Genomic DNA, 17,329 nt, shown 5'->3' on the forward strand with positions numbered 1-17,329 from the left:
CTCCCACCACCACTCACTCCGTACGAGCCAGTCACTTCCTCCAAAAGATGACTTCGGGTGATGATGTGGAGGCCTATCTCACCGCGGTTGAAAGAACGGCCGAAAGGGAGAGTTGGCCCAAGGAGCAGTGGGCAAGTCTGGTGGCACCTTTTTTGTCTGGAGAGCCACAAAAGGCCTATTTCGACTTATGCCTGGCTGATGCCAAGGACTATAAAAAACTAAAACAGGAGATCCTAACTCGCTTGGGAGTCACCACCTTTGTTCGTGCCCAACAGGTCCACCGCTGGGAGTTCCATAGGGACAAGCCTCCAAATTCACAGATGCATGACCTCGTCCATCTGTCCTCAAAATGGCTACAGCCCGAGACGCTGACGGGACCACAGATCGTGGAAAGGGTCGTGATGGACCGGTACCTGCGATCATTACCGGTGACTCTGCGCAAGTGGGTGAGCCATGCAGACCCTAAGTCCGCGGACCAGTTGGTCGAGCTGGTGGAGAGGTACGTGGCGGCTGAGGAGCTGATGAGTATGCCCCACCGAGCCCCGATGGCGCACCGGCGAACTCCCACAGACACTGGTAAGACTGTTCCAGGGGAGAAGGGTGCTGGGCGGTGGAATGTACCTAAGACTGAGGATGTAGAACCTGGAGACAGGCCTGCCAGGCCAGGAAGGTTCTTGCCCCGTAAACGACTAGACATTAATATGACTCAGTGTTTCCGATGTGGTGGCTTCGGCCATATTGCCGCTAATTGTTCACTTACAACTGAGCCTATGCAATGTGATACTGCTCATGTCTACCACAGGGGGTCTTTCTATGCACAGACAGCCTGTACGGCTGACCGGCAGGCTGAGATTGATAAGCACATGTGTGTACTCACTGTAGATGGCAACCGAGTAGAGGCACTGTTAGACTCTGGTAGCTTGGTGACACTTATAAAAGCTGAGCTGGTGAACCCCTTGAGGCGTAAGGGGAAAACTGTTGGTGTGACCTGCATACATGGGGATACTCGATATTATGTTACTGCCGAGGTGAACATCGAGACACCATGTGGTTCTGCTATAGTTTCTGTGGGTTTGGTGCCTGGTCTGATGTGCGATGCAATATTGGGGAGAGACTTTGCTCACTTCTGGAAGTTGTGGGAAAGTCGTTTTGTTCCAGAAGTGAACAACCCCGATCCATTTGTGAAGGTTGTCGATGTAGTGGAGGAGGGAGTTTCTTCTGAGTCAGAGTTATTCCCTTTTTCTACTATGATTGGCGAACTAGAGAATGCGGAGCGTGACGGTGGTCCGCCAACTGATGTGCCTCCCATTGAGGTGGGAAGTGTTGTTGGGCCCGTTGATCATCTGCCTGATTTAGAGGTCAGAAGAGAGGTCTTTGCCGTGGAGCAGTTGAATGACCCTACTTTGGTAAAAGCCAGGGAGAATGTAAAAGTAGTTGATGGTAAACCCGTAGACCCTGATAGTCCTTTGTCCTAACCCCACATGGCAATGTGTCAGGATTTGTTATATCAGGTGACTAAGAAGGGGGAAGATGTTGTGGAACAACTAATACTTCCCAAAGCCTACAGAAGAACAGTGTTGGATCTGGCCCATGGTCATATAACGGCAGGCCATCTAGGGGTAGAGAAAACCACTGAGCGAATAATGCAGAGGTTTTTCTGGCCCGGGCTTCATAAAGAGGTATCTGACTTTTGCGCATCCTGCCCTGAGTGCCAGTATCATGCTCCCAGACCACATTTTAAGGGTCCACTAGTTCCATTGCCTATTATAGAGGTGCCGATAGTGAGAGAGCACCTGAAACAGGCTCAACAGGCACAGCAGAGGGTATACAACCGTAATACTCGGTTACGCAGCTTTGCTCCTGGGGACAGAGTGTTAGTGTTGGTTCCCACTGTGGAAAATAAACTTTTGGCTAAATGGCAAGGCCCCTTTGAAATCTTAGAAAGAGTTGGACAGGTCAATTACAAAGTTTACCAGCCGGGGAAAAGAAAGCCGGAACAGATATACCATATAAATCTGTTAAAGCCCTGGAAAGATAGAACGGTACTGTCGGCAATTCAACAACAAGAGGTCAAGGAGTTTCTAGTCAGAAATAGGGTGCTGTTCTCTGACGTACCTGGGAAAACCTCGGTCGTTAAACATGACATCATCACTGACCCAGGGGTTAAAGTTAATCTAAAGCCCTATAGGTTACCAGAAGCACCAAGAGAATCGGTGTCGAAAGAAATTAAAAATATGCTAGAGTTAGGGGTTATTGAAGTATCACATAGTGAATGGTCAAGTCCCATTGTGTTGATTCCAAAGCCCGACGGGAGTGTGCGTTTCTGCAATGACTTCCGAAAATTGAACAGGGTTTCAAAATTCGATGCCTACCCGATGCCACAATGGAGAAGGAGGCGTTGGCCATAAAGTGGGCGTTAGAGGTTGTCAGGTACTACTTGGTTGGTAGAAAGTTCAAATTGATCACTGACCATGCCCCTTTGAAGTGGATGTCCGAAAATAAGGACAGTAATGCGAGAATTACGAGATGGTTCTTGGCGTTACAAACTTTTAAATTTGCAGTGGAACACAGGCCAGGAAGCCAGCTGGCCAATGCAGACGCGTTGTCACGCGTTCATTGTTTGGGGGCTTCAGTTGTTCCTCCCCATAGGTCGAAACAAAGGGGGGGGATATGTGATAGGATCACTGGTAAAGTGGTCTGTGACAGGGACATTTATCCCAGATTCCTGTCTTATGTGTTTTAAATCCCCATGAGAAAGTCTGCAGTGTAGCTGGCTTGAGTCTCGGCTTTTTGAAAAGCCGGTTTGGGACCTGGGGGTTGTGGGTGAGAGGAGAGGGAGGGCTCCACCCATGGCCACTCCAGGTTTTGGTTCTCGCAGCCTGGTAACAGGCTTGTTAGGGTTTCCACCTGTGAGTGGCCAATATAAGCCTAGTTTGTTGAAGGCTAAGTGTCTCACCTGGGAGAGCAGACAGGGAGTTTGCTCAGAGACACTTGAAAACCTATCCGTGAGTGTTGTGCTGTGCCTTGGTTGCTGGTGAGGGCATTAGGCCCTGCCAGGTTCTGGTAGTGAGGGAACTACCTGTGAAGTTAGTACCCCGACAGGGCTAGGATTTATGTTTATGCTTTCTTTATGTTACTTCTGATAATAAAGACTGGCGCCGACCAGCTTGTACTCGAATCCAGTCTGGCGTACTGTTTCCCAGCTGCTGTGTGTGTAAGGAAGGAGTCCTCTACCCAGGAGAGGGACCCCCTAACCTGACTGTCTCACAATATTATATATATATATATATATATATATATATATATGTGTCAGTAATGAATCCCGGAAATACTAGTTTCTGAAATACTCTTCTCCCGAGCAGTGTTCGAGTTGATAATAAATTCCAAAAACAGTGAAAATTGGTCTCTTAAAAATATCCTTCAATTAATTTCCTTATTTCAGCACACTCCTGAAAACACCCTTTCAGTATCAGACAGCACCTGAAATAATAAAAAACATGGAATCTTCCATCGTGAAATACTGTCACATTTATTAAAGTACACATATAATTAAAAATATATAACAGAATGAAAGATGGCAGCGTACCAAAATTAACCTCTTCAGAAAGGCACAGTGTACAAACATGAGGGGTTAATAATGCTAACCCAAGCAGTTCACCTTCCCTGTAGACTGACAAGTTCCCTTCAAAAGGCAAGTGATGGTAGCTTCCACAGATATCCAACGCATTTCGGCACACAGCCTTTGTCAAGGTACACGTGTTTTGGCACACAGACTTTGTCAAGCCTTTGAGGAGGAGCGCTTATTTTTCCTATTGTTTTTATGTTATATTGTGTGACGTGTGTAGGTCACAGAGATTTTTTCCAGCTGCACCTCATAGAATTTGGAGCGCGGGTAGAAATATCTTTTTCATTTATAATCACTGGTCCTGTCTTTGTGTATGAATTGACCACTTTCCATAGTGCATTCCATAAAGCAAGTTTCCCAAGCACCTTCATCCTAACATTGCAACCTGCTGCAGATAAGTGAAAGAGAGCAGGTTGGCTTTATTTAGTGAAGAATAAACATTCATATTACAGCATTCCATGTGTATCATTCACAGTGGCGTAACTAAGGTGGTCGGCCGGGGCACGTGCCCCGGTTGCTGTCGGGCCACCATCCAGATCAGCACTTTCAGTGTGTAGTGCGATCTGCACTATACAGTAAAACGTCATGACGTCTCCTATAGTGCTGAGCAGGAGGATGAAGGAGCGGACGGTGGCAGGTGCATGGATTCAGGTAAGTATTTTGTTTTGTGTGTGTCTTTGTGTTATATATGTATAGGGCACTACTGGCCGGGGGCACTGTGTAAGGAGCACTACTAGCCGGGGAACTGTATAAGGGGCACAACTGGGGGCACTGCATAGGGGGGCCACTGCTGGGGGCACTGTATAAGGAGCACTACTGGTGGCACTAATGGGGCATTGCATAAGGGGCACTACTGGAGATACTTTATTAGGGGCACTACCGGGGGCACTGTATAAGGGGCACTGCATAGGGGACCACTACTGGGGGCACTGCATAAGGGGCACTACTGGGGGCACTGTATAATGGGCACTACTGGGGGGACTTTATAAGGGGCACTAAATAATCTGCACTACAACAGGGGGCATTGCATAAGGGGCACTACTATTGGGGGCACTGCATAATGTGCACTACAACAGAGGACATTGCATAAAGGGGCACTACTAATGGGGGCACTGCATAAAGGACATTACTACAGGTAGTATTGCATAAGGGATACTGCTACTGGGGACATTGCATAGGGGGCACTACTACAATGGGCATTGCAAGAGGGGTACTATTACTAGGGGCATTGCATAAGGGGTACTACTTCTGGGGGCATGAAGGTGCATATGGAAAGGAAAGGAATGTTCCAAGAGTGACAAGAAATGGTGGTGTGTCATGTTGACACACTCCCATTTTTCAGTGGCCATGCCCCTTGTGGAATGTGGTACAGGCACATACTTGGGGGAGGGCTCCGTTTTTTTTTAACTCGCCCTGGGTTCCAACACCACTGGTGGGTACTTGGTAAGGGTATAGCAAGATCAGGGATTTAGTGCAGTGTTGTAGGGTTGGGAAGTTGCACTATATATAAATGAGTTAGTGAAATAGTATAACTATGTAGTTCGGGAAAGTAGTGCAGAGTATAAAGGTTCTGTAATGTAGAGGGGTCAATGATGAAGTGCAGTGTAGGGGCAAAAATGGAGTACAGATAGGACAGAGATGTATTTTAGAATATGGAGTGGTCAAGGATGTAGTGCAGTGATGAAGTGCATTGTATAGATGAATCATAGGGTTTCCACCGATTCCTGCATATAAAGTTGCATGAGGGGGCTCTAAGAAATATATAGATTCATGACGAGACTGATGCATATAAAGGTACATGAGGGGGCCCTGAGGCATATAGAGGGGCATGATGGGGTTTCTGAGGCGTACAAGGGGCAAAAGGGGGCTCTGAGGCATATAAGGTGGCATGAAGAGGCTCTGAGGCAAGGTTCATGTGGAGCAGATGACACACAAAGGGGTATGTGTGGCCTTTAAAATTGAAAAACAAAATTAATTCACACCAGTGAAGCCCATCCAAGGACGCAGCCACTGGTTTCAGCATGCCCAGACACGTCCCATTTTTGACTGCGCTGCATGTTGCCTCCCCCAAACAATCGCAGCCTGTCAATCAGGCTGCAGCCACCAGGACACTGTAAATTATCTTGCAGAACAAAATCTGCCCATATGCAGTACGGAAGATCTCACACCATCGGGGATGTACGTAAACCATAGGGAACCCTGGACAGTATGAGATATACCAAGCACAGGCTTATTCCTATCTATTTATATTCCTATGTTTGACTCATGTTATACTATCTTTGTAATATGTATACAATATAATCCACACTGATATCGTAATTGAGTTGTCTTAAACAAAAGTTACAGTAATACTTATACTAAGGTACAGTAACATCTTTATATCTGCAATTCTTGTATTAGCCTAGTAGCAAGAGCCCTTTTACAATAACATCAGTATGATGACTAAAGTATGTAGACAAGACATATTGTATACAATGTCTCTGTGAGAATGAACTCCTCATGGTATCTGCTCTTAGCTTTATATGCTTAGAACAGTTTACCCTTGTGGCCCTACTCTGCCAAATTTAGTACAATGTTCTGCCTGTATTTCCAAGAGGAATGCTTAGCCTTGCGAAATAAATTTTCCCATGAGACGCCCAACTACAGTTTGTGAGCAGGGAGAAGCCCTACTTGATAACAGTTCTCACTAGGAGGTTAGACTAACGTTCACCCGGGTTACAGATTGTACTCAGTTCAAATGCCGCAATTAGGAAGTCTTTATGTAAATGGTTTTAACCATTGAACCCTATGTTTTACTCTTTATATATGATCTACCAGCAAATTAAAGTCTGGGAACTAAACGTAGCTATCATTTAATAAGTGTACATAAAGGGGTGATTTTCTTCCAGAGTGCAAAATTATAGTAACCCAACCACTAATACATTAACTTTGTTTTTCTACTATACTGATTAAACATATTGATGATTGGTTGCTGTTAGTTATTACTCATTTCTACCATTATGTGTCACTCATCTGCATGTTCATCACTTATTTATAACTGATTTCCCCTGGAAACTAAAGGAAACCACTTAGCATAGATCCAATGGAAACTGGATCTACGAAACTTAAGCAGCAATGTGTGTATTTTCATTAGAACCTTTGACAATTATCATATCTCAGCATCTGAAGTATGCCAAGTTTGAGTTGACTTTAAATGTATGAATATAAACTTTTGCGGTAACACCAGCTACAGGGCACATTTCCATGGATGATAATTCATCCTTTTGAGCTCTCTATCTGAGTTATTTTCGGCTAACAGCTTAAGTCAACTCAAACTTGGCAGTCCAATGGTGTTCTATGGTAGCATTCATTAAGTACATACAGTAGCAGGCTGAAGGGAAACTCTTAAAGCTCTATTAAAAGTGAGGAGAAAGATTTGTCTACCCTTTAAACTAGGTTTGTTTTTCAAAGTCCCAGTGTAAATCCCTAAATACTCAAGTACAAATACAATGAATGTGATTTTTAAGAAATAGTCTTTATGGATACAAACCGGTCCAGTCACTTCTTCACAAACTTATAGCTTCTACAGTAGTCAGCATTGACTGTCTGGACTGTTAAATGCCACTGACTGACTGAAAGATAAAGGGAATTTTACGGTATATCACGGGCAAAAACAGGATTTGCAAAAGTGGTATATATATATAAATATATATATAAAATGAAGAAAGTACTGCGGCACTCCGGGATTTATGCAAGTTCAATATGTATTAAAACATATCAGATAACAAAAACAACCAACGTTTCGGGGTTTCTGGACCCCTTTGTCAAGATGTAGAAACATGTATAGAAAGTGAATCTTACCTTAAGTAGGAGAAAAATGCCCGGAGAGTAAACTGTCCCACAGTGATGACGTAAAGGCGCCGATGGTCTCCCAGCTGTCATGGTAACCAGGGAAGCCCGGCGGTGTCATAGGTGATCTCTGTGGGAAGAGATCACATAGAGTGAGACTCTGGAGACGTCTCCAGAATAAACAAATGGAAGAAAGAAAAGGAAAAATACTGTGACTAAAGAACCAAGGAGAAAAAGTGTGAAAAATCAAATGTGAACATAAAAAAAATAAATGTACCACATGATTAAAAATAAAACAAGACAGTGGATCAAGAAAGCATATATAGAAGGGATATATATATATATAAACATATAGTGTGACAAAGTGCCACATCAAAATTATTATTATGCTGACTAATTTACAAAGTGTACTAACGCAATAAATGAGGACTGTAATGTAAGAATGAGAAAGATACCAAACAAAGGAAAAAAAAGGGAAAAAGAAGGGGGAAGCAAAACAAGTCAAATATGAATGGGAAGGGAAAAAAACCACCTAAAACAAAAATGTCCCTAAGTTAGGAAATTTCTAGTAGGACTAGTTGAATACACTCCATACTATTTTTTCATTAAGTCCGTCCGGATTGATGGTCTTCAGTCTGTAGGTCCACTTGGCTTCCAATCGCAGTAAGCTGTTACTGCTATCACCTCCTCTAAGGGTTTTGGGAATGTGATCAATCGCAATGTGTTTGAGGGAGGATAGAGTATGGCCCTTCTCTGCAAAGTGGCGAGCCATTGGTTGTTACGAAATCTTGCCAGCCAAAGCAGCTTTAATGGCTGATCGGTGGAGGGCCATCCTCTTTCTCATCGTATGTGTAGTCTTCCCCACCTAGTACAGTTCTCAAGGACAGAGGATGATGTAAATAATGTATGAGGAAGTACATGACAAAATGTGTTTAATTTTAAATAAGTAGTCAGAATGAGGATGTTTAAAAACCGAACCTGTTTGCATATTTTGACAGGTAGTGCAACAAAGGCACTTGTAGCATCCCAGAGGTTTGCTAAGAAAGTTGGAGGTGGGGGTCTGATAAAGTGGAAAAGTTGGAAATGTTCGTATGGACTATTATGTCCTTTATGTTCCTGCCTATGGTGAAACATGACATGGGGCGTTTGTTTCTAAAACATGGAAGGTTCTGGTCGGTGGAAACAATGGGCCACAAAGCTCTAGTGGCTCTGAGGAGTACTGGATTGGATGTATTAAACCTACTGACCCACGGGATCACATGGTCCTTAGTGTTGATCTTGGGTTGGAGTAACTGAGACCTGGGAATATCTAAGACTTCTTGTTTAAGTTTCCTCAAGAAATTGAAGTCATATCCCCTAATAACAAATTTTTGGACCATTTTGTCCAATTCTGCACTTACTTTAGTACGGTCACTGGTGATGCAAGCTACCCTAATCATCTGAGATTTTGGCAACCCAGATTTTAACGGATGAGGATGGTGACTGCTAGCGCAGAGTAGGGTATTTTTGTCAGTCGGTTTCGCATATATTCCAGTTGACATAACTCCGTTGGGAATGGAGACCTTCACATCAAGGTAATTTAAAGCGTGGTAGTCCATTCGAAAAGTTAGTTTTATAGGTGAGTCCCTGGCATTGATGCTCTCCATAAGTGAAATGAAATCAGCTTCTCCCCCTGTTCACAGCATGAAAAGATTGTCTATATAGCGGGCAAACAGCAAGATGTTGTTTTTGACCTCAGTATCTTGAAAAAACATTTTGTTTTCCTCTTGGAACATGAACACCTTGGCGAAAGACGGAGCCACATTACTCCCCATCACACAACCATTGAGTTGGAGGAAAAATCTCCCGTCAAAGAGGAAATAGTTCCTGGTGAGAGTGAGTTTCAAGAGTTGGAGAAAGAGGTCCAGAATGATAGTATTCATTTGTTCCTTAATAAGGAACTGTCTCATTGCTGTAAGACTGCTCTGATGGGGAATGCTTGTATATAGACTATTGACGCCCATGACGCACAAGATCGTGCCTGGGGGAACATGTTCTATGGTGTTTAACAGGTTCAGGAATCTGGTTGTATCCTTAATTAAGATGGGTTGTTTAGTTACCAGCGGCTGAAGAATGCTGTCCAAAAATTGGGAAATTGGCTGATACATAGAATTTCTAGCGGATAATGGATCTCCCTGGTGGATTATGAAGGTCCTTGTGAATTTTAAGGACCGTGAAGAGGATTGCTACCACTGGAAACTGTTGTGTGAGAGCATGGCGTCGGTTAGTAAGCCCCCTTGTTTGGCTTGTGTTAAAAAAAGTATCTAGTTCCTTTTAATATACTCTCTCTGGGCGTTTTACTCCTCACGTTCTTCGTGGGTTTTCTTGCCCGGGCTATCAGCCTGGGCCTGGGGTGCCCTGGAGAGGGGGACTCCTTTATTGGGTGGGTACCCAGCTCCCCAGGGATCCCCGGCCTGGGCTGATTAGCAGTCAGGGGTGGTGCTGCGGGTGGGGGCCCGGTGAAAGGGCTCCCCTGGATGTGGCATCACCCCCCGCTAGAAAGAGTCCGGTGCTGGTTCTCTTAAATACAGGGGGAGCCTATGCATTTTTCCCCCTGTATTTCCAGAACCAGGGCCGGCTCAGAGCCCAGTGCTGGTTGCCCTGAATATGGGGGACCCCTACATCATTTGTCCCCCGTATTTTGGCAACCAGGATTGGTTCTGAAAAGCCTGGTGCTGGTTGTGCTTAATACGGGGGACCCCTACATCATTTGTCCCCTGTATGGGTCTCCAAAGCCTGGTGCTGGTTGTTTTTTTTTTTTTAACCACATAAGCAGGTATCATGGATCTTCCAGATCTGAGCCTGCATTCTGTGTGCTGCTACCTTCCCCGGGTCCTAATGCCTTCACCACCACTGACCACACTGCCGTCCACACCGCAGCCACTAAGGCCCGCTACCGCCCCGGGGTCATGGCTGCAGCTAACGCCCACTACCCCCCGCGCCTTTCCCCCGGGTCCTGCTGCAGCTAACGCCAGCTTCCTTCCCCCGAGCCCACCACCGCTAAAGCCCACAAATGACGGCCATCTTTGTGCACCCAAGTGAAGCCACAGTTATTACACCCGCTGGAGGCTCCTACTGCAGCTGTACAACAAGTTGAAAAGTCCTATCTATTCAATGGCGCATTCTTGAGGTAATAGTTTAAAAACTGTAACTTTCTAATTTACCTGAACAGCAAAAAGCACGTACCCTGGCACAATAGCTACCTAATAAAACAAACCCCAAGTCTAAATTCGCCCCCTACCTTGAGTTATGCCTTCCCAAAAAAAAAACATAGAGAACAGCAGAAAAGTGGTCCTAATTGAGAATGTCAGAAAAATGTGACAGTTGGAACTTTAGATTACTCCCAAATCCTCATTTTTTATGTTTATACCCTGATATTGCATGCAACACCGAGCAACAATTCTACCCGCACGTGCCAAATTTCAGCTTGGTACCTCCAATAGCTTTTGAGGTGTAGCCCCTTAAACACCATGCCCCCCCCACCAGAATTCTCTATGGGAGAATTGCATTTTTTTACACGCAGCCTTAATATAAGGGCACGACTGTGCCCTTATAATATATATATATATATATATATATATATATATATAGATATATATAGCTATATAGATATACACACACATATATGTATATTGTATCTTGTGCGGCATTAGCATACACACTCTGGTGGAGACCTGAGTTCGGGGGCCTTAAAATTTGTGCTATGGGGTCCACAATTTTCTAGTTACACCCCTGGTTGGGCGTCTGTGTACAGAACCACTTTCACCATCATGGCCATAACACGCCCATAAGACAGACCAACTCCACGTGTGCGCTAAGTCACCTTCCTCTCACCGCCCAGAAATGCCCACTATATTTTCAATACACTTCTACATGCGAGGTCCTGAAATCACTGACTGTGTCCGTACACAATTGGGATGCATACACACCACCAGTCAGGATGCACAATCCACATCTGAATCAGCCACTTTATAGCCTAATGATTTTGTTCATGCAGTACATACTGATGAGCATTAATTATTTAGATAGTGCTTTGTAAACATGTAACTGTGAGTCACCTCTTAAATGATAACTGGCAAATTACTACAGACAGAAATTAGATAAACATGACAGTTTACAGCTGAAGGACACAGGAGAGTGCTAGCTATTTACATGCAGTAGTGGGGATATTCTCTTCCAGGTCATGACATCGTAAAATGCCTAAAATAGCATTAGTACATCCTTCCTTTCCATTTCCTCTTTTGCTATTTTACTCACAGGTTATCCGACCATCTCCCACGTCGTTAACATGTCTTGTTGATAAACATAAGAGGTCATTTAACGTCGCTGCCGGACAACAAGCTTTAAAACTCCACACAACTAATAGTCTTTTGTTACACTGCATATTTTTGTTGCAGTATTTGGGTGAGATGGCCACAAATGATGCATTAATTACAGTTATTCAAGGGCTAAATGGAAACAAAATACACTTAAATAGATCAAGCATGCGTGTGCAAATTCAATAATTTGTACAAATACACCTGTGAATTTCTATACAATTTGTATGTGATTCTAATCACATACCCACATTACTACTTTACATAGCGCTGAACGTGTAAACAACGACTGAGACTAGCTTCCGACTAGTTTCACATTTATTATTTATTAGGGAATTTACATGATGATATCAAATGAAAACAAAGCTCCACCAAGAAAAGCCATGGTTGGAGGTTCAACCCAGTCTTTATGTACAAGTAATGAAATGCTTTGCATTACATGGTCATGTGATCATTGCCTAAGGCAGTGGTTCCCAAACTTTTTTGAGTCATGGTGCCCTAGAGTATCAGGATTGTTTTCACAGCACCCCTAAGTTAGAGTTTGTTATTGAAAAATTCAGAAAAATTTAGTGAAGTACAGTAAATTGTGCTTACCTGTCATCCTTAGGTTCAGTTATGTGATGGTGGAGAGGTTTGCACTTTTGTTTGCCCACATATTTACATAACATTGACCGTAAATAATTTCATTTGGTGCTGGACCACCACCCTGAGGTACCCCTGCAAGTGTCCCGAGACACCCTAGGGTGCCACGACCCATAGTTTGGGGACCACTGGCCTGAAGCTGGCCACACATCTAAAGATTATCTGTCCAACCAGCCAACTAGTTGATTGGTTGGAATGAAAATCTGGTAAGGCATGAAAGCAAATGACAATCAGCAATTTGCTCCCAAATGCCGGAAAATGGACAAAAACTGTTGTTTGAACAAATTGTTTAGATCAAACATTTAACAAACTTGTCTGACGACCATTTTCATCTATTTTCTGGCATTTAGGATTGCTGGTCATCATTTACTCCCATTCCTTAACAGATTTTTCATTCCAACCAATCAACTAGTTGGCTGGTTGGACAGATAATCTTTACATGTGTGGCCAGATTAAGGCTTTATTGAGATAACAGTGATGTGCACGAAATTGTATTTATTTATAACCAGTTATTTATATAGCACACACATATTCCGCTGCGCTTTACAGAGAATATTTGGCCATTCACATCAGTCCCTGCCCCAGTGGATCTTACACTCTATATTCCCTATCACATGCTCACACACATACACACTAGGGTTATTTTTTGTTAGGAGCCAACTGACCTACCAGTATATTTTTGGAGTGTGGGAGGAAACCGGAGTACCCGGAGGAAACCCATGCAAGCAGAGAGAGAATATACAAACTCCACACAGTTAGAGCCATAATGGGAATCGAACCCACGACCTCAGTGCTGTGAGGCATTAATGCTAACCATTACACCATCTGTGCTGCAAATATGTGTATTTATATACACATATTTCCTACTTTGTTACTGCTGTTTATGTATATATATTTGTATATCATTTATTTTATCACTAGTGTGAAACAAGCATATTGACAATTGTATCCTTCTGTCTGCTCTGGTGTGTGCCAGGACTGTAGTGGAGATACAAACTCTGTCACTGTATCTCCCATTACAGACACTGCAACTTATTTCTGGTCCCAAGTGTTTGAAGACACTGCTAAGAAAAATATGTCATATAACTTGGTTTATCAGTGCCTAGGAGTTATTGTTGTTATATTTTTCTACAATTTGATATTTGAGATATAAGAAATACATTTAAGTGTCCGCGCTGGTTATATATATGTAGCAGCTCAGTTAGAAGACAGTAGTCAATAATTAAATGTAAATGAGCACTGTCAGTAAATGTGAAGTTATGCTATATATAACATATGAATACAAAATAAAAATGCAATGCTTAAAAGTAAATATGTTGTGCAGGTTATAATGTGTTTTAAAATGTGTTTTTTTAAAGGTGTTTTTTTAAATTTACAATGCATGCACAAAGAATAATGAATAAAACAACTGTGATGCTTAAAAGCAATTATGTTGCACAAGTTTTATGTTTTTAGCCCATTTGGAGGGTTGAAGGAGAGTCCCGGTCTAGCATCTGAGAATGGTGGTAATACCCTCGGAGCACAACCACTGGAGGATCTAGCTGTCCCTACTAAGCTTACCCAATCTTACCTCCTGGCATCCGGCGGTATATAGCGGGTCTTCTCAATAGCGCTGCCGCTGAGATCGTCCCGGCATGAGTCTGGCTGGTGTAGTCATTCACGGCTATGGATGACGTCACTCGGGGATCTTTCAGAGGATCGGGGAAACACTCCTGTTGCCAACGCGTTTCATATCACACTGGATACTTTTTCAAGTATGTTGCAATGTTCAAAGGAGGCCATATTTATTTAAAATCAAATTGAACCAACTTTATTGTTTTCAGTAAAATGGACACTCAGGTCTGGAAATTGAAAAAAAAAATTTGGTGGTAACTTTATGGTTAAGGTGCATGCATTGCTTTATGGTGTAAAAATAAAATAAAAATTGTTATAAAAATGTGTGTACTCAGCAGCTTATTTTTTCATTATTGTAGATATACTCTAGCAAAATATATAGATGTTTTAGAAATAAACTGCAGTTTTTGTTAAGTCTCTAAGCGACAGTTACAAACTGATTGGTAGGTACTTTATCTCAGTCCACTTTATTTCTCTCCAAGGCTTAGTACATAGACCCCTAAGTGTCCGCAACCACTAATGCAAAACGTCCGTAACACTCCCATACTCATAAGACAAAATATCCTTGTGTGTTTATTTAGCCATCTCCCAGTCACTAATTAGGTACAGCAAATGCAATCCATAGTCAGTGTGACTCAATCGTTCCTGAGACTCATGGGATTCACATGCATGCGCACTTGAAAAAAATTGTCAATCACCGTGGACATCGGCATTGCATCGGACTCAGAATCAGCACCTTTGTTTTTTTTGGGAATAATTACTGCAGATATTATCACAATTTTCTTTAGCAAAATTACAAAAAGGATTATCTGCTTTTAAGTTTCTTTTGTCTGGGTTAAATGTTAATTTGAAGTTAAAGCAAGTGAACATTGATAAACCTTCTGCCATTTTTTTATAAAAACACTGTAATGGAATGAACTATGCCTTCCTATCAAGTTTGCCAATCACTAAAACAGCTAATAATTCTAATTTACCAATATCATTATTGACTTCCACTGAAATAAACTCTGAGAAAGTATGGAATAATTTGTTGAGAAATAAGTGTGCCAGCCCCCACCTCAGGGACATCATCTTCCACAGTGGGTAGTTGAAGGTCAGGGTGAACAAGATAGAGGTCAATCAAAGGTTTCTATAAAAGCATTAATGTCAGCCAACTTTATTATTTGAGATTTGTGTGTACTTTAGTTAAGCCAGTTATGGGGTAACTACTGGAGAGTGGAAAAAAAGGTATAATATGTCTGTAAATATATGAGAAACTCTTGACTCTGTGGCTTTCAAACTGCTTATTTGGATGCAATCTAAAATGTATTGGACTTTAAAAGGATGTGTAGAAGATCCCTTTTGGAAATAATGTATTCAGAAATTATATGTCATTGACTTTTAAATTAAATTTTACCATGAAGTTAATTTTCAGTGATCAATGGAAGCAAAATTAGACTGTCATCCAAAAAGACCACCATGAATTTGCACAAAATCATTCACAGTAGCCCATCCACACAGCAGCACAGGCTGAATAGACTGATACTGTACTTTGATGGACTCACTAAGGTGCCAAATCTGTAGTGCATTGCTGTCTCAAGAAACAAACCAGATTTGTCATATTCAATTGCTATAGTACTATAATAGCTGATATAAATCAACACACTATATAAAGCTATAATTTTGCTCCATGACTCTTTCGTGTCAGCACAATTGGACAGTCATATAGTGCACTAGTTACGGCTCTCAAAAAGCCATTAACTACTAACAAGACAATATGTAGCACAGCTGATGACTGCACACCCATTGTGTCTGTAAACTTCCTCTCCTTATGTAAATAGTATCTTAAACCTACATACTTCCTCTTCGTGAGAGTTACAATTTGAGCAAAACATTGCGTTCCTAAATTTCTATTCTGCTAAGCCTTAATACCTTTTTATATACCATCCTGAAATTTAATTATCCTGGATGGTTAGGCATTTGTGGCAGGATGATGTAGAAGGGGTAAGATGGTCTATGGCAATTTGTTAAAGTAGTTTGTGGGTAATTTATGAAGGTTTTGCCTTAACACAAAGCTGGACACATATGCTACAACATTGCTGTTTGTAGATTATATAACTCCCAATTACAACTGCCATGCCTGATAATGATGCTATTCTGCCCCCTCCTCATAATGTTGCTTCAAAACAAGGTTCAATATTTAACTGATATTGCACAAGTAAAAATTATCTTGGCTGGGCAACACTAACAGTTTAAGGACCACTGTGGCTGGGTCTCCCCCTGCACATGATGTTATATATGTGTGTGACCTATATAAAATGATGCTCTAACCAATACTGTATGGCCTTGAAAGGCATGAACAACACCAGGTATGTGGTGCCATCTGTTAGAGATTGTAAGTGGCAATTTGTCTACCATACAAACGTGCTCAAGGCATATCGCATATGGAGTCCATAGCAGTGGTTTGTTGCTTACTGAACAAGAAGCCAAATGGTAAAGGTTGTGCAGAAGGTTTGCTGGGTGAAAAACCTGGTACCCCGCATATGGAACAGGTGTAGGCAGAGCTGCTGTCATTCAATGAGCTATGCAGTAGGAATCTAGGCAAAACTTTATTAGTGACACAACTACAGCTTGGGCGTAACTACTATAGATGCAAGGGGTGTAGCTGTGATGGGCCAAGAGCTTAGGGGGGCACATCTTCCTTCTCAAAGCTACATATGATCTACACATTTTTCACCATTGTGTGGTACATAGGGGTCCTTACAAACTTTTGCTATGGGGCCTTCAAATACCTAGTCACACCCCTGGATTACAGCAAGTGTCAGCAATTAAAAATTGGTGAGAAAGTTTTGGCTAATACCATTGAATGCACAATCCACTATCTAGGTCCTAGTAACTCACTTGCTGAAGGGGTTCGGACACTTCAGCCTAGTCATCTTTACTAAGACCTGAGGGGGAGATGTTTGCATCAAGCAGGACAGTTGTTAGGGAGGATTCAATCAGATGGGAAAGTCAGAAATAAGGACCTTTGGCATGATGTGGATGAAGACAGGTTAGGCACAAACAGAGAAAATAGATACAATCCAAGACTAGCAAGCACCACAACCCAGAGATAAATACAGTGATTACAGCCTATAACAGGCTGCCCTGTTACCATACCACTGATAGACCTCACTGAGAACAGACAAAGTGGAAGATAGGACTCATTTCCAAGTTGGTTTTCCATAAAGGTTCCATACGAGTGCTACTGGTGACAGCTATGCAGTCTGATTTGTCCCAAAGTGAT

At 42.4% G+C, this 17,329-nt stretch overlaps 1 long non-coding RNA gene across 1 annotated transcript; it reads right to left on the minus strand.

Annotated features, from left to right (window-relative positions):
* Window positions 1-3,951: 3,951 nt before the first annotated feature.
* LOC148509467 (uncharacterized) lies at window positions 3,952-14,222 on the minus strand. Its single transcript, XR_015869432.1, has 3 exons — window positions 14,021-14,222; window positions 7,466-7,583; window positions 3,952-4,013 (listed from the first exon to the last, which is right to left on the minus strand). It is a non-coding gene; the product is annotated as an uncharacterized LOC148509467 (long non-coding RNA).
* Window positions 14,223-17,329: the final 3,107 nt, after the last annotated feature.

This window comes from Taudactylus pleione, unplaced genomic scaffold (assembly GCF_031769625.1).
Source record: "Taudactylus pleione unplaced genomic scaffold, aTauple2 ptg000326l, whole genome shotgun sequence".
NCBI lineage: Eukaryota > Metazoa > Chordata > Amphibia > Anura > Myobatrachidae > Taudactylus > Taudactylus pleione.